Source organism: Trichosurus vulpecula, chromosome 1 (assembly GCF_011100635.1).
Source record: "Trichosurus vulpecula isolate mTriVul1 chromosome 1, mTriVul1.pri, whole genome shotgun sequence".
Taxonomy (NCBI): domain Eukaryota; kingdom Metazoa; phylum Chordata; class Mammalia; order Diprotodontia; family Phalangeridae; genus Trichosurus; species Trichosurus vulpecula.
In genome coordinates, this window is record NC_050573.1 from 219,352,625 (window position 1) to 219,378,179 (window position 25,555).

A 25,555-nucleotide genomic window follows, 5' to 3' on the forward strand; every position below is an offset into this window, starting at 1 on the left:
TCCCATTTTCTTTTTACATAAAGAGAATTCAGCTACTTGGGATATGTCATGGGGAAGAAACATTAAAAATATATATATTTTGTTTTTTAATTCATCAGCATTGGAATAATATTTATGTGATGTAACTGAGGTAGAAAAGTTCACTGGTTTGGTTTTTTTTTGCCTTAGGATCACAGGATTTTTGATTTCACATGGAAGGGATATTAGGGGCCATCTAGTTCATAATGTATATTTTACTGGTAAAAAAAAAAGACAAAACAAAACAAAAAACCCAAATCCTGAAGGACTTGAAAAGTTAAGGCAGATAGGTGGTATAGTAGATAGAGCACTCGTCTTGGAATCACGAAGACCTGAGTTCAAATTCCATCTCAGATACTCAACTAGCTGTATAACATCTGTCTCCCTTAGTTTCCTCAACTGTAAAATAGAGCTAATAAAAGCACCTACCTTTCAGAGTTGTTCTGAGAATCAAATAAGATAATATTTGCAATATACTCAGTTCATTACCTGGCACATGTTATGTACTATATAAATGTTAGCTATTGATGATAATAATGATGATGATGATTATGATGATGACAAGGACAATGGTATTTATTAAAGGTTTTGCATCTTCTATAGACTGCAAAGCTTGATTAATGTGGGGAGCACATTTCTTCTAAACTTTGCTTTTCTCCTAGTACCCAGCATAAGACTCTGCACACATCAGAGCTTACCTAATGTTTTCAGAATTGAATTGAATAATATCAGAAGGCCATTTTGTGACCCTCATTGGGAGTGACTCAATCATAGTCAGTATAGAAACTGCCAAAATAACTTAGTTCAGGAAATAACTACTCATAAATCAAACCTTGAAACAAAGGTGAAAAGAAGGAAAAATATTATCCTACATAATATTATGATGCCCAGAAGTACGATTGAATGGTTAGAAAGGCATATGATTAGTGAAAGGTGTTTCTTTCCTTCTCCAGGTCAAATGAAGAATTCACATGGAATTTATAGAGTAAGACAAGGTATGATATTCAAAGCTAGGAATTGCCTATTTATTAATGATAACCTTGACTGAAAAAAAACATCATAACCAGAACAAGGAAGTACAAATGGACAAATCATGTGCAGTCTTAATGTACCATTTAGTATTGATCAACACATTTTGAGAATTAAAAAAAAAGGACAGCCAAATACAGTGGTTTCTTAGAGACCATTTCAGGAAAATTCAAAGTTAATCAAAGATTGTTAATAATATTGACACACACCGGATATGATTGTCAAATGGAAAGGTTTGTTCCTTTCCTGAAGATATTAGTCCCTTAATAAACAAAAAGCAATTAATGACTCCCTGTCTGCATCATTTACTATCAGGGATTGATTTACACACTCTGGAGAATGGAGAACAAATTGTAAACAATTAGCAGTTCCACAGACTGCATTTCTCACTCAGAACAAAGCAAACACACATAGAGGATCAACAAACATAGAAGAGAATGAATGTTTATATAGTGTGATTGTTGCAAGCAACAGGCCCCTTTTATAATAAATTTGAAAATTTTGAATTTTAAAACTCTTGAAAATTTCTCCAATATCTATCCACAATTCAAAGGAAGCAGGACTGGGACAGTAACTAGGCCTGTGATTTCCTTGGTATAGGAGAAGTCCTATATAAGGAAACTCCCTCTTCCAATGCAATTCACCACTTCTTTGGCAATGTAGACAGCTGGCTTCATAAACCATATTTTAGTGATACTTATTTTAATACCACTTAACATGTATACATTTTAAGCATGGAAAGCTAACATCATTTTGTTTGCTATCATTGTTGTAATTTTTAGAAGGTGGTAGATTGAATGATAGAGGAAACTTAAAGGATATTCTTTAGGTACCAACTTCGAAAACAATCAACTTCTTTTTAATGATCTGTTGAATAAAAAAATACAAAGAGGAAAAATGAAAGTCATAGTTAAATTTAACCATAGATAATTTTGGGGGATCAGGTAATCAATTCATGTATGAAAGCATTCATTCCAATATATACTATTAGTATATATGGTATATACATACTATTTATAAGCCATAGGAAAAAACTGGTAAGGATATTAAGATATGCAGTATGTGATCCCTCCCCTCAAAAATCTTTTAGTCTATTGACAAAAATATTAAAATTGTTCTCTGTGTTTTATGCACAAGTATGAGAAATGATTTTATTTACTATTAAACATAATTCTCAAAAAATATAAGCCACTAATTACTGACTGAGAGTGGGGTGAGAGGGAGCAAGAGAGAGAGGGTTATCTAAAATAGTACAGTTACCCCATGCTCTCTGCCCTAAGACAATTATAGATAACATTTATAAGAATCTTGAAGAAAGAAAAATTACAATATTAAAATATAATTTGGCACTAAATTCCAAGATGTTGAGTAACAATGTCACCATCCCATTCCCTCATTGACCATGCCCTAAAATGTACATGGGATTCCTCCTCAGATCTATGCTGAGAATATTTTCTAAATAGAAGAAATTGAAGGTGCTTCTCTTTTACTGGAATGGCGGTGGGGGATTTACATCGAGTAAGTCCTAGCTCCATTTCCTTAAGAGGTAGGGAAATCAATGATGAAAACCAGATAAGAATTATTCTGTGTTAAAAGGTTGGCTATGATCTTTAATCCATTTCCCTAAGAATACCTTTTAATTCTGGTTCTATCACCCACCTTCCCAAGAGACTTTTTCCAGGAGTCTGGGAAAAGCTATAAAGAAAAAAAAATATTACTTCTTAATATTTTCAGTTTTACCAAAAAGGGGATTTTAAAACGCTTTCATGAATACAATAAAAAGATAAAACACATGTACATAGGATACAAATGCGTTGATCATTATAATAAATTTTAGACTTGATGACCTTACTCTGTAAGATTTTGCCTGTTTAGACATTTCATCATTTGCAATTTTATTTCAAGATGACAGATTGGAAACTTCATAGATTTTCAAATCAGTCCTGTTAGCTTTCAGTGGAAAACTCATATTTGATTATAACAATAACAAGAACTACAACAACTGCCATGCATTTCAAACTTTAAAATTAATAGAAGGCTTTCGCCCAAGGGCAGGTGTTCATGAAAAGTTGGGTTCAATCCAGCTGTATCTGATACAAGGGGCTGACCTCAAACAGTCATTTTCTCTTGGGCTCATTATGTCCCTACCCTAGAGTTCATTCTAGGAATTGTATAGATATGTTTTATCTAAGCATCCCTGAATTTTGGTAACACTTTCCATTTGTTTTTCAGAATAAAAATTGCAATATGATAGAAGTAATTATTTCAGTCCACAGAAAATTCAAAGACCTAATAGGAGGCTATAAACAAATATGGAAAACAGAACATTCACAGTAGACCATAAATTCCCTCTGAAAAACAAGTACACTTAGAGGCAACTCCTTTATTAAATATTGTCCCCTTGACTCCTACTTTTCTTCTTTTGGAGTTTGCTTTTTACTGCTCTCCACCAATAGGGGCTTTATAGGCAATCATCTTTAGGAATGCTGCCAAAACCTCTCATTGATCCTGAAGCCCTCAAACTTGGAGTTATTCATGAGGCAACCCTCAAGACTGCCTCTGTACATTAAATTTGACTTTTCTACTGGACATTTATTTTCTGGATTATGCTATACAGAATATTCCCCTCCTCCTTAACTCATAATTTATTCTCTTGGGCAACATAGGTGTCTAGGGCTGACTCTGCCATGTGCTTCTGCAGGATATATTAAAAATCCATTACTGACCAGAAATACTTTTGGAAGGAGAATTAATGATTTAGGAACTAGACAGAAACTAAGACATTAAAACAGAGCTGCTAGCAGTATAAAAAGATGATGGAAAAGATAGAACTCAAAAATGCAATGATGCTGATCCAATAGAAATATACTGATAGGTTTATTAAAAACATAAATGTGGTCTCTGTTTCAAAGACTTTCATTATCACATTATATGCAATTTCTAAATACTGTAAGAAACCTAAATGTCCCTTAGCAAGGAGATTGTCAAATAAACTGTGGTACATTATTGTGACAAAATGCTATTGTAACCAAAGGCTGAAGCCCATTTGAGTTAGACTCTCCACATCGAGGAGAGTGATTACTTGTTATTTCATGACTGCATGAGAGGTAGAGTTTGTTCAGGTTTCCAAATTCAAAGGAAATGAAGTGAAGTTTCAGATTCTCTCCGGAGAATTAGAGAAAGATTGGGAATGTGACCTATAGAGGAGCTAATACAAATATCATACCCCTATCTCCAACTTGTAAAATTAAAGATTTGGGGGAATTTCTCTGGGAGAAATCTGGGACTTTTTATTGATTGAGCTGAGATATATCATTCTCCATGGGAGCATTCATTCATTCTGTGAATTGTTTGGTATATTCTCACATGTACTGCTTCTCTGATTTCTCTTTCCTATAAACTTGGATAAATGGATTTATTTACCATTTACTGAAGATAAAAAGGATTAAGAGAAATCTATGCCTCCCTGAAAATCACATCTAGACAGACACATATAACCTACATATTCAACATACATACACACAATTCAATATTTGTAATTAAGACTATAAAGTATAAAGGATTAAAAAAAGATCAACTGGAATGAGACTGTGAAGAACACTACATGCCCAACATGGGAGCATTTATTTTATAATAGAGGCAAAGGGGCCTTTCTAGAATTTATTAAGTAAAGAGTGACATGGTCAGACCTCTTGTGGGAGAAAATCACTTCACCAGGTCTGTTACCAAATTCAGTGGAATTGGGAGAAACATAAAACAGGGGAGTACCATTAGAATGCTATTGCAATAGTCCAGGTGAGGGGAGATATGGGCCATAAGAAAAGGTGGTAGCTATGTGAATATAGGGGATGGATATGTTACTAGATATTTTGTGAAGGTTAAAAACAGCAATATCTAGCAACTGAATGGATAGTGGGGAATGAGGAGAAAGTAAACTGTTGGAACTAATATTGAGGTTAAAATCCTGATGGAATATAGAACAGTGCTGCCCTTGACAGAAATATGGATTATGAAGAGAAGTGGGTAAGATAATGAGTTCTATTTTCTACATTCAGTTTGAGATGTTATGAGATATCTTGTTTAATATATCTAATTGATAAAGGATTAGAGCAAGTGAGAGAGCCTGGGGCTGTATGTGTAGATCTGTGAATCATCTGCATCAAGTTGATAATGAAGCCCTTGGAAGTTGATTAGGTTCGTGAAAGAGAAATAATGCAGAGAGAAGAGGGCCCATGGTGGAAACCCAATGTTAGCAATCCTCTACTAAAATATCAGAACTTGGAAGGAAAGCAAAAACAAAAACAATTAATGAGGTCCTGAACTCCTTGGGAAAGGAGAAGAACCTAGAGATTAGTAAACAACAGGAAAGATATTCAGTGCTGTGTCAGAAATCAGAATGGTGACTGTGAGTAGAAGAAAGGAGACATTTGGGAAGGGAGAATTAGGATTTGGCAACTTGCTGTATACGTGGGATAAGTGACAGTGAGGAGTCAAGAATGATATTGAGGTTGCAGACTTGCATAATTTGAATGGTTTTGCCCTCAACAGTAATATAAAATTACTGGAAAAGAGATGGATTGTGACAGAGAAGGGAGATAGTAAGTTCTAGTTTGTACGTGGTGATTTTGAGTTCCCTATAGGACATCTAGTCTGAAATGTTAAATAGATGAACAGTGATGTGGATCTGGACTTTAGGAGAGACCTTAGGCTATCATCCCCCTTTACTTTGTGACTACTTTCCCAGTATCCATTTGCATTGATGGACTTCTTCCCCAAAAGGTCACTTACTACTTTCCCCCTAGAATTCTAGTGTTCTAGTGTTTCTAAAACTATTGCTCCTGAATCACCACTTATGTGTATCCCTTTAATCATCAGCTAGTAATTTTAACTAGCTTTTAGAAGAGGTCTTTAATTAGATGATATAGTGATAACAGATAGAATGAAATAACCCCCTGAAAAAAGTGTGTTGCACACTTATCCCATGAAGGCACAGAGAGAACAGGAGAAGAGTAGGCTCAACTTAAAATACAATGCTAGAGAGGAATGCATGTAGGAAAAATGCATGGCATGGTTACTAGAAATAATTTCCTGAGTTCATAGCTGTCATCTTTTTTATTCAAGCAATCATTCACCTTGAAGCTTCTTCATACCTGTAACAGGTATCCTTTTGTGCCTATTTATGTCTATGTTTGTTAGTGTTTGGCATCAATTTATAATATGTGTATGTGGGTGCACATGTGTATGCATGAGTGTGCATACATGTCTTCCAGGGATTGTATATATTCTTTCACTTGTCCAATCTCTCCAATGACTTCAATGGAAGGAGAATTATAACATCCTTACTAGGCTATCCCTTCCTTTCCCTAGCTCTTGCGGCCCTCTAGCATAGGTCTAAGGGGCCTATACTTATTATTCTAGGAGTTCCAAAAGATTAAAATCCACTTCTGGCCTCACCTCTGCTGAAATTCCTCCAGTTATTTAAAGGCCCTGGATATGTAGATAGTTCATATGGTCAATCAATTCTTATTTTTCTTTGAGGCTTTTCATGTAGGATCTTTGACTTTGTTGACTTCTGACTGTATGTTTTGATCTTCTTTGTCACCAAAGTAAGATTCTGTAGTCTGAGTGCTTTTAAACTGCCTGCTCATTTTCCAAGCTATTTACTTCACTTTTGAGTTCTTCATCAGGGTATGACTGCTTTCAGAGTGGAAAGTGCTTTGTTCCAGCCTTCAGGGGTTTTGTGCTGCTGTTTTCAGAGCTACTTCTATTCTGAAGTGGTGTGATGATCATCTCCTGGCCTGTGCTCTGGTCTGTGAGTGGAAACACTCCTTTCTGCCATGTAATTACCAGGAGGACTCCCTCTCCACAGTTACCACAAGCTCTGTCACCCCAGTGTTCCTCCTCCCTGAAGGACTGCCATCCAGGACTGCGATCCAGATCCAAGCAGGGCAAAGCAAGAGAACACTGTCTCAGCACCAGCAAAGAGATCCCTGCACTCCAGCTCTGATCAGCCACTTGATTCCTCCCACCATCTGTGGGCCTGGAGCTCTAGCAACAGTTGTTGGTGTGGCTGCTGCCATCGCAGCTGCAGCCACCTCAGCTGCCAGGGGCTAGGGGTGGACCATGCCCCTCTCTCACCTAGGTCCAACAGTTTTCCCATTGACCTACTATGTTGTCTTTGGCATTTGTGGGTTGAGAAGTCAGGAAACTGCCACAGCTGCCAGTGATTCAATGCATTGCGGCCTTCTCTGCCCATTCTGCCTGGCCTGCTCTGTCCTGGTGCAGCCCATGCTGGGCTGCACTCTGCTCCTAGCATGATGCAATAGACCCTTCCCGGTGACCATCCAGACCATGCTGGGATGGAGATTTGTTTCCCTCTGTCATTTTGTGGGTTCTGTAGCTCTAGAATTTGTTTAGAGTTATTTTTTACAAGTGTTTGGAGGGATTTGAGGGAGAACTCCAGTGAGTCCCTGTTTTCAAGCTGCCTTCTTGACTCTGCTCCTTGTCATTTCCTTTCTCCAGTAGATTAAGGCAAATAGAGGTTAAGTGACTTTTCCAGGGTCACACAGCTAATGAGTGTCTGAGGCCAGATCTGAACTCAGGTCTTCCTGACTCCAGGCCCAGTACTCTATCCACAGAGCCACCTAGCTGCCTCCATGTTGTTATTGGTTTCTAAAAAACAGATTGCTTGATGTTTTGTGAGAATTTTATTTTCATTGTTGTTGTAAAAGTGAAAGCTTAGCTTGTCTTATAACAGTTAATTTATCATTACTTTGTAACTCATTTCACCTCTCTCTTACTCAATTTCTTTTTTCCTCATCTGTAAAATATGGAATCAGTACTTATTTCACATGTTATGAAGTTCAAAAGAAATAAGGCATACAAAACAATTTAGAAGACTTGAAGCTCTGTCTACATTTCAACAATGACTCCTGCTACTACTTCTGCTGCTGGTGATATTACTACTACTGCTACTACTACTACTACTAAATATACATTTTTATTACACATTAGTTTGGTACTTGGAAATTTTAATTAAAGCATTTGTGAGTTCATCACAGGTACTAACTGCTTATATGTAATCTTAGAAACATTAACATTTTTTTAAGTGTGGGAGAAAGCAACTAAAGTTGTGGATTCTTATAAATCAGATTTTTACTATATATCTCATAGGGTTGTTGTGATGAAACATATTATCATTTTCAAAGCACATATAAATAAGGCTTTTCATAATTACCTTTCTTTTTCCCTTCCTTTCCTGCATTGTGCCCTCTGGATCTATGATATCTTAACTTCTTGATTGTGTTATAAGAGAATGCTAGCCATTAATTAGCATATCAGCCTCACTGTGGACAAAGGACCTTAGGAATGTTTTGTTTGTGTGACTTTTTTCCTCTTTTAATTTTCATCCCACTACTCTTTTCTTATTAGGAGTCCTTTATTTCTTCCTCCCTTGATTTTTGTTTGAGATAGCTCTTTTTTTCTCTTTGTTTTAGCAATTATGTGAGCACTCCAGAACCTCATAAATGGGTTTGACTAAGAAAGATGGAGATGGTAGGCAGTTTGGTAAAATATACCATTAAGCTGAATTACATCTCTTGAGGAAACTTCCCTGTGTGTTTTACTGACCAAAAATAAAAGCCGTGGGGATCCCATGGAATAAGTAGGCATTTATGATAAACTTAAGCTGTTTGCTCCTTTGAATTTACAAAGAATTCTCCAGAAGAAAGTACTATCGAACTTTTAAACTACTAACACAAGATACCCTTCCTTTGTAAAGATAAAGGGCATAACATTTTACTAGTCATTTTACTAATCCCCTCCCCTTTACTAAACAGTTATATTTTTCTCTGACTCCAAATTCTAAAATAGTCTGTACTCTGTAGAACCTAGCAATTGTCCCTGAGGGAGTTTGGGTGATTCAGTGACACCTAAAAGGTTTCTGATGTCTGAATGAAAAAGAATAGTTCCCTAGCCATTACTCTGGTTCCTCATATACTGAATGAAAAGCTTTAGGGTTAGTGTGTCAATAATTTAACTTGAATATTCTTTGCAAGGATGAAACCAATGTGGAAAATAATATAGTATTCTGGAAAAATACATTTTTTATTAATGCAAAAAATGTTTTCCCTGAAAGCTATGGAGTATCTGAAAAATAAGGGGGATTTATTACCAACAAAGACCAGCTATCTTCCTTCTATCATAGCTTCAGGTCTTTAGTGAAAAAGGAATATTTGACCATGCATTGGATTCAAATGGGACATGAAATACCATTTTGTGTGATAAATAATGTCCTGGACTTGGAGTATAGGAAGGTGTGGATTAATATCCTATCTTTGACACTAATATGAATAGGAAATCTGGTCTCTAAGTGTGAGTTTCTTTTTTCATATGACAGGAATAATAACTCTTTGTAGTACTTATATCAAAGGATTGTTTGCTTCTAACAGGCCTAAGTTGCCAACTCAAACTCCCCAAACCATCCTCCACCTTTTTGTAAGGCCTTTCTAAAGCATCTCTCTGGTTTGATTGCTGTTCTTTAGATTCTTCAATGACTCCCTAAAAACTACCAAGTAATGATCAAATTCTTTTTTTTTCTTCAGGTAACCAAGACCACATACCCATTTTTTCCAACCTACCTTTCTAGCCTTACCTCATGTTACTTTGTTCTAATGTAAACTACACTTGAGCCAATCTGATAAACTCAAAGTTTCATAAAAAATGTACATCATGTCACCCATTTTACTGCCTTTATAATTTTTCCCTGCCCTTTTTTTTCTAAGGCTTGCTTGGAATATTCTTTATTCAGCTCTTTCCAGTGGATATTCTGCTATGCTTTGTAGCCCAATTCAAAAAACCATTTTCACTTCCTGGTCTCTCCTTTTAGCAATGGCCTTTCTCCCTTTGGACCTCACATATCACTTTGCTTGTACCTTTTTCATTCACTTATTTTGATTATGCTTATTTATTATGTTAAATTTATTGTACATACAGATGTGTTATATTTCCCAACTAGAATGCAAGCCTCATGAAGGAAGTGACCCTCCAATACTCCCAATGTTCCTTTGCCACATAATGGTATAGCACTCTTCACAGTGAGGAATTAATAAACACTTAAAATTTATTTGAATCAAAGGAAATATATACATCAGTGAAGAACTAGTCAAAATTAGTGTTAAGATATCATCCACGGCTCTGGATCCTACATATATGTACACATACACATGCTTACACGCGCATGTGCACATACACACACATTAGCTTTTTTGACTTTTCTATCATTCTGCTGATTCTGATTGAGTGAAGCCGAATCAATTAAACATGAATTTATTAAGTTTTCACTGTATGATAGACACTGTACTGAACACTGGGGATACAAATAAAAGGAAAAAAAGATTTCCCGTGTTTAAGTGACTTACATTCTGACAAAGAAAGACAACATATAAGAGGAAGTTGAAAGGCAGACAGGAAGGGGATGGAGAAGGCCTTCAACCAACTTTTGTATGTGACCCATTTCTATCAGTCATTGTAGAGAAAGTCCATGAACTCAGGAGCAAGATCCTAATAAGAATGAAAGACTGATTATGACTGGCCAGCTCACTTTCCTTAAAATAGAGGTTCTGGGAGAAACCGGAAAATCAGAGGAAGGAGGACCATGGTTGGAGTGAACTTTCAAGACGAGAAAGTAGCTCTGGCATTGTATAGAAAATCTCCAGAGTCACAAATGTAGGAGTAAAAATGTTTGGCCTGAGTATTTTTTTTAAATATTGAATTTGTAGTTCAGAAAAACCCTGAAGTCTTTTCACATGATCATCTTTCTAGCTATAACTATTTCACCTATGCCTCCTATATATTATGCAATTTCTTTCTTCTTTTGGGAAGCATGGGTCTAGGATAAACCCAGTCCCCAAAACTTTTAGGTACATTTTAGACTACAGATTTCTTATCCTTATCTGGATAAAGCTTCCAGGAAAGAAAATGTAAGAAAAGAGATAGTGCTCAGACTTTGTGAACATTAAATTGGGAAGATGACAAGGAGCTAGTGAATGAAGTAAGAAAGAAACAGTTACAGATGTAATAAATCATTTTATTAAAGGGATTTGTTCTGTGAAGTTTGGATTTGGTCAAAGGGCCATACTTGAGGACCTTGAGGACCACATGTGCCCTCAAGGCCACAGGTTCCCCACCCCTAATGTAGAAGAATCAGAATAACAGTGTCTGTAGAGACAACAGAGAATTAAAGTCAAACTTAATAGATTAGGAAGTATGTCAAATTATTGGAAAACATCATTGTTCTCTTTCTTCTGTAACACCTATCCCCTACTTCAACAAGGAATTTAACCTTGAAGTTATTGCCAATAAATCACTCCTAATACATCAAAGATAGTGGGACAGGGCTAACTGAGGACAAACTAGTAATTAAGGTTCAGGCTTAAAATGTAATGAGATACTCATGGACCATAAAATGTAATACAAATTCTACTTATTCTATCATTAAAAAGGATGTAATTCCTAGATAATTCAACTAGAGTATTCCTTTCCTACTTCTGCATCTATCACAGCAATTGGTGATAGTAGATGAGAAAATAATTCCTGAAGGACAATGGGAATTCTGCTAAAACCTATGATACTAATACCTCATAGGTTGAGCCTTCTATGACTCAGATATAAACGAAACCAACTCCGCCCACCCCGTATCATCTCTTCAAATGATTTTGTCCTCCCTAAAATATGCGCTTCTCTTGACACATTAAAGACATTTGCTATGAAGGTTTGTTTTTCTTTTTAACCACTTATTTTATTCTTCTTACATGTTTTTGTGTGATTATATATAATTGCAATAAAATTGTATCTTTAATATTTTTCCCTTTTTCAGATGTGACTTCTCTTCCTTGTCATAATTGTCCCTTTTGGACAACAGCAAAAGTGTCACATAGTATTTTCCTTTTTTATGTGTTGCCATTGACAAAGCACTATCACATTGCCAGCCTACTAGTGATAAACTTCTCCATATTTAACTAGGATGGGCCCCTGAACCCCATTAGTCTATCGCCAAAATTGTACTTACCACAGCAATATACAACATTAATTCTATTAATCACAATATTATACTACTGACTCATATTAAGTTTGCAGGCTACCAAAACCCTCCAGTTTTATTTCAGAGAAAAACTGCTATCTAACTATTCTTCCCATATCTTATGCTTGTGAAGCTAATTTATTAACCCAAGTGAAAGATTTTAAAACTATTATTATTATTCAATAGAATAGGTATATGTTTTCTTTTATTTCATAGAGTAAATGTATAGAGCATTTGCAGGCTACCAAAACCCTCCAGTTTTATTTCAGAAAAACAGCTATCTAACTATTCTTCCCATATCTCATGCTTGTGAAGCTAATTTATTAACCCAAGTGAAAGATTTTAAAACTATTATTATCATTCAATAGAATAGGTATATATTTTTCTTTTGTTTCATAGAATAAATGTATAGAGCATTTAATATAGACCATAGAATGAAAATTTGATCTCAGATATTTAGCTTCACATTCTAGTCAGTTAAAATATTTTTAAATACTAATTTGTTGCCAGTTTATGACATTCCTACTGGTTTTGTCTCAATTGCAAATTCAAAAAGCATAATCTTTGTTTCCAGGTACTAAGTTTCAATTCCATTAAATTATACTATTGTATGTGTATATGTATATTTGCTTCCATCTTTTCCTGAAAAATTCCATGAAACACTTTATCAAATGTTTTGCTCAAATCTATAAGCACAATCTGCAACATTGCTCTGATTTGTCATATTAATAACCCTGTTAAATGTGAATTAAAGTTAGCACGGCATGTCTTTTTTTTTGATGGAAACATACTGACTCTTAGACCAGAGCTCATTTTCCTTAATGTTTACTAACCATTTCCTTAATTATGAATTGTAGAATTCTGTTAGAAATCAAAATAAAACTCAATGACTTATACTTGTAAATGCCTTCATTCTTTGCTAGGAGAGGTAGGGAGAAGAATATTTGTAATTTTTAGAAATTGCCTATGGTATATCAATGTATTTTCCCTTCTTTGCATAAGATTTGCACACACACAACAAGTATGGAACTTACCACACCATATATACTGTATGCTCAATGGTGCTAAAAGTACTTAAAAGTTCTCAAAAAATATGTGGCAGATTCTAAGTGCCATTAGTCTTATTATGATTATTACAATCATCAACAATTATGAAGCAATTTTCACTATCGAAACAGAAAATCTAGCACTCTAAAAAAAAGCTTTAATTAATATAGTAGATTAGGTATTGTATAATATTTTCAGAATGACCTTTCTAAAGTGCAAGCATGCTTGAGAAAGAAGGAGAGACACATTTCATTTGGACTTCCTGAGAGACCAGTGAAATTTAGAAGTTGAATTTGAACAAGAAGGAAGCAGTATTATTATAAAACAAATAGGAAAGTTTTAATAGTAAGGAATAAAAGGGAATAAAAGGTTTCAAGATGATAGTGAAAGAATGAACTATGAAACTAGCCTTTTCTGTTCTTTATTTTCAACCATATAAGAAAGAACTTTCCCTCTGTTCCCCTCTTTGCAATGCAGGTTTGACTCTATGTTTAAGCTTGCCCTGCCAAGTTCTAATTGGAGGTGATTAGGAAATTGATTCTTTTTCCTTATGCCTTAGCATCCCAGTTGACAAGGCATGATAATTTATTATATAGGACAGCAATTAGAAATAATGTTTCCATAATTAATGCTGAATTGCTTTGGAAATTACATATATTATGATTTGCAATTTTTTTTTTGCCAAAAGACTCCAATATAATTGACATCATAACAATGATTAGAAAAATAATTACTAGTATGCTATTATTTTCTTAAAATATTAGCTAACACAGTTTAATTGCATTAAAGTATATTGAAGGCTGTAGTCATTGGGAACAAATTTAGAAACAATGATGCTTATTATCTTGAGGAGTATAATAGTTATTTTACAACCCATCACAAATTGTGTTGTAAACCTCAAATTCTTATGACATTGAAAAAGTAGGGAAATTTTTGATTTTACTAAATCTGGCAATTCAGATTAAAAATCTATTCAGACTGGAGTATCTCAAAGATCAGGGTAATGTCACTGCTCTCTTCTATTAGACAAGATTAAAAGAAAACAAAGAGAATTGGCCATGGTCATTTGGATTAATCTGAGTTTCTATGCTGTTTTCATTTACATTACTATTATTATTATATCATTATTTTGATTCTGTTTGTACTGCTAAATATCAAGTGATAATCTTCTTCCCATGTTTCTCTGAACTATTTATACTTGTGATTGTATATGAAATATAAGTATTATATTATGTTCATCATCCACAGTTTGTCATCCCTAAATAAATGGACATCTATTTTGTTCAAATTTTTTTATCCCATAAAAAATTGCTGCTGTGATTAGTTTGGTCAGTTAGTTAACAAGCATCTATTAAGTACATTTTGATATCCTAAGCACTGTGCTAATTACTGGTGATAGAGAGAAATACAAAAACAAAACAAAACCAAAAAAGACCTACTGTATGTCCCCATATATAAGACGCACACATTTTTGAAAAATTTGGAGTCTAAAAACTGGGTGCATTTTATAAAGTGGTTGTAGATTTTTTTAAAATTGCATTTCCTGCTTATTGTGCTTGTTGTCTTTGCACTCATTTGTTTCACATTTGTTACCAGTACATTGGGTACGTTTTGGCACAGATTTTTTTTAATTTAAATTTATTTATTTAACATATATTTAGTTTTCAGCATTTCAGCACAAGAGTTTGAATTACAAATTTTCTCCCCATTTCTACCCTCCCCTCCACTCCAAGATGGCATATATTCTGGTTGCCCTGTTACCCAGTCAGCCCTCCCCTCTATCACCCCCCCATCCCCTTTTCCATCCTTTTCTTGTAGGGCAAGATAAATTTCTACGCCCCATTGCCTGCATATCTTATTTTCTAGTTGCACGCAAAAACTTTTTTTTTTGTCTTTGAACATCTGTTTTTAAAACTTTAAGTTCCAAATTCTCTCCCCTCTTCACTTCTCACCCACCCTCCCTAAGAAGTCAAGCAATTCAACACAGGCCACATGTGTATCATTATGTATAACCTTTCCACAATACTCATGTTGTGAAAGACTAATTATATTTTGCTCCTTCCCAACCCATCCCGCTTTATTGAATTTTCTCCCTTGACCCTGTCCCCTTTCCAAAGTGTTTGTTTTTGATTACCTCCACCCCCATTTCCCCTCCCCTCCATCATCCCCCCCTTTCATTTTTTATCTTCCTCCCTCTTCTTTCCTGTGGGGTAAGATACCCAGTTGAGTATGTATGGTATTCCCTCCTCAGGCCAAATCTGATGAGATCAAGGGTCATTCATTACTCCCTCACCTGTCTCTCCCCTCCTCCCACATAACTGCTTCCTCTTGCCACCTTTATGTGAGATAATCCACCCCATTCTATCTCTCCCTATCTCCCTCTCTCAGTATGTTGCTCTCTCATCCCTTAATTTGATTTTATTTCTTTTAGATATCTTCCCTTCATCTTCAATTCACCCTGTGTCTGCTCTCTCTCTTTCATATATATATATATATATATACACACACATACACAGATATATACATATATACACATTCACATATATATATATATACATAAACATATGTATATATATACATATATATGTATATATATATACACACACAGATATATATATATAAACACATTCTCTTATATATATATATATATATATATATATATATATATATATATATATATATATATGCATATTCCCTTCAGCTACCCTAATACTGAGGTCTCATGAATCATACATGTCATCTTTCCCTGTAGGAATGTAAACAAAACAGTTCAACTTTAGAAAGTCCTTTGAAATTTCTCTTTCTTGATTACCTTTTCATGCATCTCTTGAATCTTGTGTTGGAAAGTCAAATTTTCTATTCAGTTCTGGTCTTTTCACTGAGAAAGCTTGAAAGTCCTCTATTTTATTGAAAATCCATATTTTGCCTTGGAGCATGATATTAAGTTTTGCTGGGTAGGTGATTCTAGGTTTTAATCCTAGCTCCATTGACCTCTGGAATATCGCATTCCAAGCTCTTCGATCTCTTAATGTAGAAGCTGCCAGATCTTGGGTTATTCTGATTGGGTTTCCACAATACTCAAATTGTTTCTTTCTGGCTGCTTGCAGTATTTTCTCCTTCATCTGGGAGCTCTGGAATTTGGCGACAATATTCCTAGGAGATTTCTTTTTGGGATCTATTTGAGGAGGTGATCGATGGATTCTTTCAATTTCTATTTTGCCCTGTGGCTCTTGAATATCAGGGTAGTTCTCCTTGATTATTTCTTGAAAGATGATATCTAGGCTCTTTTTTTGATCATGGCTTTCAGGTAGTCCAATAATTTTTAAATTATCTCTCCTGGATCTATTTTCCAGGTCAGTGGTTTTTCCAATGAGATATTTTACATTGTCTTCCATTTTTTCATTCCTTTGGTCCTGTTTTATAATATCTTGATTTCTCATAAAGTCACTAGCTTCCACTTGTTCCAATCTAATTGTTAAAGTAGTATTTTCTTCAGTGGTCTTTTGGACTTCCTTTTCCATTTGGCTAATTCTACCTTTCAAGGCATTCTTTTCCTCATTGGCTTTTTGGAGCTCTTTTGTCATTTGAGTTAGTCTGTTTTTTAAGGTGTTGTTTTCTTCAGTGTATTTTTCAGTATTTTTTGGGTCTCCTTTAGCAAGTCATTGACTTGTTTTTCATGGTTTTCTCGCATCCTTCTCATTTCTCTTCCCAATATTTCCTCTACTTCTCTAACTTGCTTTTCCAAATCCTTTTTGAGCTCTTCCATGGCCTGGGACCAGTTCATGTTTTTCTTGGAGGCTTTTGGTGTAGGCTCTTGAACTTTATTGACTTCTTTAGGCTGTATGTTTTGGTCTTCTTTGTCAGCAAAGAAAGAATGCAAAGTCTGAGACTGAATCTTGGTGCGTTTTCGCTGCCTGGCCATATTCCCAGCCAACTAACTTGACCTTTGAGTTTTTCAGTGGGGTATGACTGCTTGTAGACTAGAGAGTTCTATGTTCCACATTTGGGGGGGAGGTGCCAGCTCTGCCATGCCAGCACTGCTCCTTCCCCAAGGACCCCCAACCCGAACTGGGCTTAGATCTTCAGCAGGCTCTTCACTCCTGCTCTGAACCGCCACTTAATTCCTCCCACCAGATGGCCCGGAGCTGGAAGCAACAACAGCCGTAGGTGCCCCACCTCCGCTGCCCCTGGGGCTGGAAGCTGAACTGCGAACTCCTTCTACTCCCACAGCTTTTCCCACTAATCTTCTCCGCAGTATTTGGTGTTTGTGGGTTGAGGAGTAACTGGTAACTGCCGCAGCTCACTGATTCAGGGCACTAGGGCCCCCTCCACCCGGCTTCTGGTCTGGATGGTCCATGCCACTCAGGCTGGGTTCTGCTCCACTCTGTTCCCAGCTCCCAGCTCCCAGCTCCGTGTGGGATAGACCTCACCCAGAGACCATCCAGGCTGTCCTGGGCTGGAGCCCTGCTTCCCTCTGCTGTTTTGTGGGTTCTGCAGTTCTAGATTTGGTTCAGAGCCATTTTTTATAGGTTTTTGGAGGGACTCCGTACGGAGCTCAAGCTAGTCCCTGCTTTCCAGCCGCCATCTTGGCACAGATTTTTCTACAATGCTGAATTCAAGTTAAAAGTGATCCAGTTTGAAAAAGTGAATGGAAATCTTGCTGCTGAACATAAGTTTGGAATTCCTCCAACTGAGAAAACTTTCCAAGACTGGCTATGGGAAGAAGAAATCCTACTGAAAATGCCACAGCAAAAGAAGGCCATGAAAGGCAAGTCAAATGCCCTGATTTAGAGAGGGAATTGAAGATATTGATTGAAGAGGAAAGGGCAATTGGAATTCCTGTGTCCACAAAGATGGTTCAGCATGAGGCAAGCAGAATGGCTGATGAAAAAGAAGTTACTGGGGGCGGAGCCAAGATAGTGGCTGGAAAGCAGGGACTTCTTAAGCTCACCCCCAGATTCCTCCAAACACCTGTAAAAATGGTTCTGAACAAATTCTAGAGCTGCAGAACCCACAAAATAGCAAAGGGAAGCAGGGCTCTAGCCCAGGACAGCCTGGATGGTTGCTGGGAAGGGTCTATCACATGGAGCTGGGAGCAGAACCCAGTGTGGGGCACACCAGGACCAACCAGACCGGGAGCCGGGTGGAACAGGATGTAGTGCCCTGAATCAGTGAGCTGTGGCAGTTACCAGACTTCTCAACCCACAAACACCAAAGACAACAGAGTAGGTTAATGGAATGACTACTGGAAAGTAGTGAAAAGAGTGCTCAGTGGCCCTAGCCCCAGGGGCATGGAAGTGGTGCAGCGCTGGGGCTGCTTCCAGAGCACCAGCTGTGGTTGCTTCCAGTCCCAGGCCCACCCTGTGGGAGGAATTAAGTGGCAGATCAGAGCAAGAGTGCAGAGCCTGCTTAGATCTGAGTTGAGGTCTGGGTTGGAGGTTCTTGGGGGAGGAGGAGCGCTGGTGTGGCAGAGTTTGCTGTGTAGAAATAGCTCTGAAAACAGCAGTGCTTGGTCGCTAAAGTACTCTCTACTCTACAACGAAAAACTCAAAGGTGAAGTAGTTGGCTGGGAACATGAACAGGCAGCAAAAATGGACCCGGTTTCAGACTCAGACTCAGACTTTGGAATCTTTCTTTGGTGACAAAGAAGAGCAAAACATACAGCCAGAAGAAGTCAACAAAGTCAAAGAGCTGACATTAAAAGCCTCCCAGAAAAATGTGAATTGGTCTCGGGCCATGGAAGAACTCAAAAAGGATTTGGAAAAGCAAGTTAGAGAAGTAGAGGAAAAATTGAGAAGAGAAATGAGAGTGATGCAAGAAAACCATGAAAAACAAGTCAATGACTTGCTAAAGGAGACCCAAAAAAATACTGAAGAAAATAACACCTTAAAAAATAGACTAACTCAAATGGCAAAAGAGCTCCAAAAAGCCAATGAGGAGAAGAATGCCTTGGAAGGCAGAATTAGTCAAATTGAAAAAGAGGTCCAAAAGAACACTGAGGAAAATACTACCTCAAAAATTAGAATGGAGCAAGTGGAAGCTAGTGACTTTATGAGAAATCAAGATATTATAAAACAGAACCAAAGGAATGAAAAAATGGAAGACAATGTGAAATATTTCATTGGAAAACCCACTGACCTGGAGAATAGATCCAGGAGAGATAATTTAAAAATTATGGGACTACCTGAAAGCCATGATCAAAAAAAGAGCCTAGATATCATCTTTCAAGAAATTATCAAGGAGAACTTCCCTGATGTATTAGAGCCAGAGGGTAAAACAGAAATTGAAAGAATCCACCGATTGCCTCCTGAAAAACATCTCAAAAAGAAAACTCCTAGGAATATTGTTGCCAAATTCCAGAGTTCCCAGGTGAAGAAGAAAATACTGCAAGCAACCAGAAAGAAACTATTTGAATATTGTGGAAACATAATCAGTATAACACAAGATCTAGGAGCTTCTACATTAAGGGATCGAAAGGCTTGGAATATGATATTTCGGAGGTCAAATGAGTTAGGATGAAAACCAAGAATCACTTACCCAGCAAAACTGAGTATAATGCTCCAAGGCAAAATATAGATTTTCAATAAAATAGAGAACTTTCAAGCTTTCTTGGTGAAAAGACCAGAGCTGAATAGAAAATTTGACTTTCAAATACAGGACTCAAGAGAAGCATGAAAAGGTAAACACGAAAGTTCATGAGGGACTTACTAAAGTGGAACTGTTTTGCTTACATTCCTACATGAAAAGATGATGTGTGTAATTCATGAGACCTTTCTTAGCAATAGGTTAGCTGAAGGGAATATACATATATATAGACAGAGGACACAGGGTGAGTTGAAAATGAAGGGATGATATCTAAAAAAAAATAATAAAATCAAATTAGGGGATGAGAGAGGAATATATTGAGAAAGGGAGAAAGGAAGAGATAAAATGAGGTAAATTATCTCATATAAAAGTGGCAAGAAAAAGTAGTTCACTGGAAGGGCATAGGTGGCAGGCGAGGGAGAATGAGTGAATCTTACTCTCATTGGATTTGACTTGAGGAAGGAATATCATTCACACTCATTTGGGTATCTTACCCCACATGAAAGTAGGGGATGGGGATAAAAAGGGGGGGACAATAGAAGGAGGGCAAATAGTGGGGAGAAGTAACCAAAAGCAAACACTTGAAAAGGGACAGGTCAAGGGAGACAATTGAATAAAGGGGGACAGGATAGGATGGAGGGAAATATAGTTAGGCTTTCACAACATGACTATTTATGGGAGTGTTTTGCATAATAGTACATGTGTGTCCTGTTTTGAATTGCTTGCCTTCTTAGGGAGGGTGGGTGGGGAGTGGAGAGGGGAGAGAATTTGGAACTCAAAGTTTTAAAAGCAGATGATCAAAAACAGTTGTTTTTGCATGCAACTGGGAAATAAGATATACAGGCAATGGGGCATAGGAATCTATCTTGCCATACAAGAAAGTAAGGGGAAAAGGGATGGGTGGAGGGGGAGTGGGGAGACAGAGGGCTGACTGGGGCACAGGGCAATTAGAATATATGCCATCTTGGAGTTGGGGGATGATAGAAATGGGGAGAAAATTTGTAACTCAAAATCTTGTGGAAATCAATGCTGAAAACTAAAAATATTAAATAATAAAGTATGGAAGGAGTTAAAAAATGATTAAAAAAAGAAAAAGAAATTACTGATTTCAGAGGAGGACACAATTGGTGCTTCAGGTTCACGAAACAGAATGGACTAAGCATGTGTACATGCACCATACTTGCCCAAAAGATGCCTGAAAGCTATGAGCAGATGAATAAAACTTGAGTTCAATAACTTTATGAATTATATATTTTTTTAAATTTTGGGCCCCAAAATTAAGGTGTGTCTTATACATGGGGAAATATGGTAGTTCCTGATGCAGGTAGTTTATATTTTATTGAGGGGAGCATAACATGTAAGTAAGTAAACATAAAAAGTAAAACATATAGTTGAGGGTAGATATCATTATTGAGAAACATAATACAGCAGTGCAGCCTGGGAAAGATGTCTTGCAGAAAGTGGCATTTTAGCTGAATCTTGAATGAAGCAGGGAAAAGGAAGAGGTAGAGGTGAAGAAAGAGAATATTTCACAGAGAGTGGAAATAGAACCTTTCTTTCTATATTTGAACTCCCTGGCCTGTACGACAAGTCACCCACTAACATCTCAAAAACACAATGAAATATATTTAGAAATGGAATGCAATCGTTGCTACAGACGACAAGAGTATACATAATTTTGGGTTACCAGGACAACTCTGAGCCTCCAATAGAGAATTCACTTAAATTATTTCAGGGGCACTCATGGATAAGGTTAATAGACTCCTTCTAGGGAGACCTGACAATTTTCATGATGTCATATTTTTGGTTGGGACTTGGACAAAGACAGGTTTCAAATAAACTATTCTTCCCCTCCATTGCTTTCTCTCCCTCATATATATATATATATATATATATATATATATATATATATATATATATATATATATATGTATGTATCTTTGGAATAATTAGCTGCCATTCAGCTCAAGACAACTAATAATGTCTGCCTTAGGGAAAAACTATAAGTTTGAACTATTGCTGCTACTTGACCTTTTCCCTTCCTGTTTTTACTTCTGTTTTGATGCCCACCAATGAGCATTTAGCTGAATTCTCATTATAACTCAGGATTTTATGTTATAATAAATAAATTCCATACTGTACTTCTCAGGCACTGATCAGGCAGTAAGGAGATATCTTTGAGCTCATTCTGTTCTAGGTAATGTGAGGCTTTATTTACACGTAGAAATTATAGTGACTGAATCCCTCATGTTCATTTTCTAGGTTTTTTGGAATATTTCTGGCTTCTCTAAAAGTAAATTAAAGGAAAGTTAAATAAAGTTATTGATACTTGGAGCACAGAACCTTATCTATGGATTTATTTGGACCAGGTTTTATCTGAGGGGTTTCTGGGGGAAATCATTCATGGTCCCTTTCACCCCCAAGTTGCATTCTATTCGTGGTAGCACCAGAATTTGACACATGCCCAAGTCTCCACAGCAAAAGATAAAGAAAGACCTCTCAACCTAAACCAAATATGTGGTTTCTCTTTTAAGATTTAGTATCCCTTAAGAAGAATGAAATGATATACACATGTATAGTATTTTACAAAATTTAAACTATTATTTTAAATTAAAGTTCTTATTATTAGTAAAGGGTCATCATTATTAATTGTGTGGGATTGAATTCATAATTTACATAATCTTTTTAAAATAAATTTATTTATTTTTAGTTTTCAAAATTCACTTCCATAAGTTTTACATTTTCTCTGCCTCCCTCCGGCCTCCCTGAGACAGCATGCAATCTGATATAGGCTCTACATGTACATTCTTAGTAAACATATTTTCACATTAAGCATGTTGTATAGAAGAATTAGAACCACAAAAGAGAGCCAATTATATGCTTCAATCTGCATTCACATTCCATATTTCTTTCTCTGGATGTAGATGACATTTTCTTTCATGAGTTTTTTGGAATTGTTTTAGGTCCTTGCATTGCTGAGAAGAACTAAGTCTATCAAAGGCAGTCATCACACACTGTGGCTTTTACTGTGTATGAAGTTCTGGTTCTGCTTACATAACCTGTTTTTTTTAAGTTCTCCTCTATGAATGAGTGTAGGGGTGCAAAAAACAAAATTAAAGAGACCCTCTTTCAAGGAATTTACATTCTTCTGAAGGTTCCACCATGTGCACAGAGAAGAAGATACGGGAAATTTTAGGAAGGGAAATGTACTAATAGTATGATACTGAAAGTTTTCCTATATGAGATAGCACTTAATTGGAAGCTTTTAGGTAGCTAAGTATTCTGAGAGTGAGAGGTGAGTTATTAGCACATTCCAGGAATACGAGGACTGTTTGTGGAAAATCATGGAAGCAGGAAATGAATAGCTAAGTTTAGAGAATAATAAAAATGGCAAGATTGTTAGAACATATAATTTTTGAATGTCCCATATCTAGAAATACAGCTTGGAATTGAATGGTAAAGGGCTTTTAATGAATAGCACATCACTAAAGAAGTTTGAGCAGAGCAATGACATGGCCAGACCTGTGCTTATGCAGATTGTTTTTGCAGTTGTATGGAGATATATAGGAGAAGGGAGGGAGTGGAAGCAAAAAGATCAGTTAGGAGGTACTCATCTGAACCAAGGTATCAGCCACATGAGTTGGAAGGAGATGAATGTGAGATGTGTTGTAATGGAATTTACAAGACTTGACTCCTCATTTTGATATAGCTTTTGAAGGAAAGGGAAGAGTCAAGGATGCCCTGACATTAGACTTCTATGAGATAAAGAGGTTGAGAGGTGGATTTAGAGGATTTTTTAAACTCACTGAGGCTAAAATGGGTATAGGATATTATTGGTTATTTTATTTATGAGGAAAGAAATGAGGAACTTCAGATGCTATTTCTCATAATTTTTCACTGAAGTATGTAATTGTAGTTATTATTAACCATGGTAAAAAGTGTAGAAATGTTGGCCATCTCCTCCACACCCAGATGGTCATTAGTGTAACATTTCGCTGAATCATCATAGTATTGATAAATTCTATTTTTATTTTAAAATCTAATTTTGCTGATATTATATTATAATAATTACATTGTTACATCATATCACATATCATATCATGCAGCACTGTATACTGGACAGAGGACTAGCTTTGGTTACAGAAAGACTTGGGTTCAAATTCTAGCTCTACCTCTACCATGGGTAAGTCACTACTGCTAGTGTTCCTGGCAACTAAGACTATGAATGACAGAGATGGAACTGTGCTGCATTGGTAGAGAAAGTTCCTCCCTGGGAACTCCAAATGCCAATGAAATCATAGATCCAGTCCCTATCGTAGGGACCCTTTAACTAGGACGAATGACTGGTTTTGTTGTATTCTTGTTATTCTAAAAAGCATAGCTTCCACCTCTGATTTTTGCCCCTGTTCTGGAATATGTTGTTGCACTTTGATTTGGTGAAACCACCCAATTATACATTTTGATATTAAAAGTAATAAAAAATCCAGTATGTTCATTCAAAAATAACCAAAAACCATAAAAATCATTGCCCAGAATGTGCTTATAAACTCATAGCTGAAGGCAACTCAAGATTCATCTATTTTAATAGTACATACAGCATAGCTTATGGAGAGCTTATGAAAATGTTATATCAGGAAACAAATACTAGCAAGGAAAAACTACAGTGCTAACCTAAGTCATGCTATTTATGAAGCATGATGGTTATTTTACTTTATTTTATGTCCTATATTTGTATTCACTGGTCATTGTAAAGGCAATCCTGACACTTTTTGATAGTTTTTTTATTTACTTTTTTTTTTTTTGTAATGGACATGAAAGAAAAACTCATCATAAAATAGTGTTACTTTATGGAATCATAGGCACATTTAAATTGACTGAATACATCACCTCTGCCTCTATCTTTATCCCTTCACAAATTAATTCACATAATAATCTATGTACAAAGGATTTTAATTGATGCCATCTCATGGATTATATTAACTGTTCTGTGGTCATTGTTTTTTTTGTGTGGGGGGGGGCAGACACGTGCATGAGTTAGACTTGAAATCCTCTAATATCACTTCTAACTTTGAAATTCTGTAATTGTGTGAATTTCAGGTATGGCAGACCCTTTCTTCACCCAAAGTTTTATTTTAATCAGCCGTGGTGTGTCTATTTCAAATATGTGGAGACGATGGAAAGAGATGAGCCTTAAAAATATGCCTTATTTCTTGCTGTACATGCCATAGTGTTCCTTTGAAAATAGCATAGCTACACAAAAGTCCTTCATTTTCCATGGTAGGTTGGTAATCTCAGCTAAATCCTGAAGGACTTCATAATTATAGTACATGGAACATAGCATGAAATGGATATCTTGGCTCACTTTGTCTCAGTGAGATTTCCTTCAGAAGAAATTCAGAATATATCTCTTTTGCCTTGATATTTATGGAAGTGGAAGACTGGGGGCAGAAGAACACAAATGATACTAAAAAAAAAACTCTTGCTTCAGTCAGAGATACCTGGGAAGAGTAATAATGAATATTTTCCAATGTGTCTTTTATACACTAGTCTGCTATAGAGAAAGAAATAGACTATTATTTATGTGATGCAAATCTGTGTCTTTGAAAGGGCAAATGATATAGAAATTGACTGATGAGACAGAACAATACTAGGATAACCTGGGATTAATATGGCTCACAGCCAAGTGCATGTGAATGGAAACTGAAAATGCCAAGATGGGAAAGGGAAGGAGACAAAGGAAAAGGAGGGTGAGTCAGAGAAAGAAATAATATGATTTCTAGAAAAGGAAAATGGACT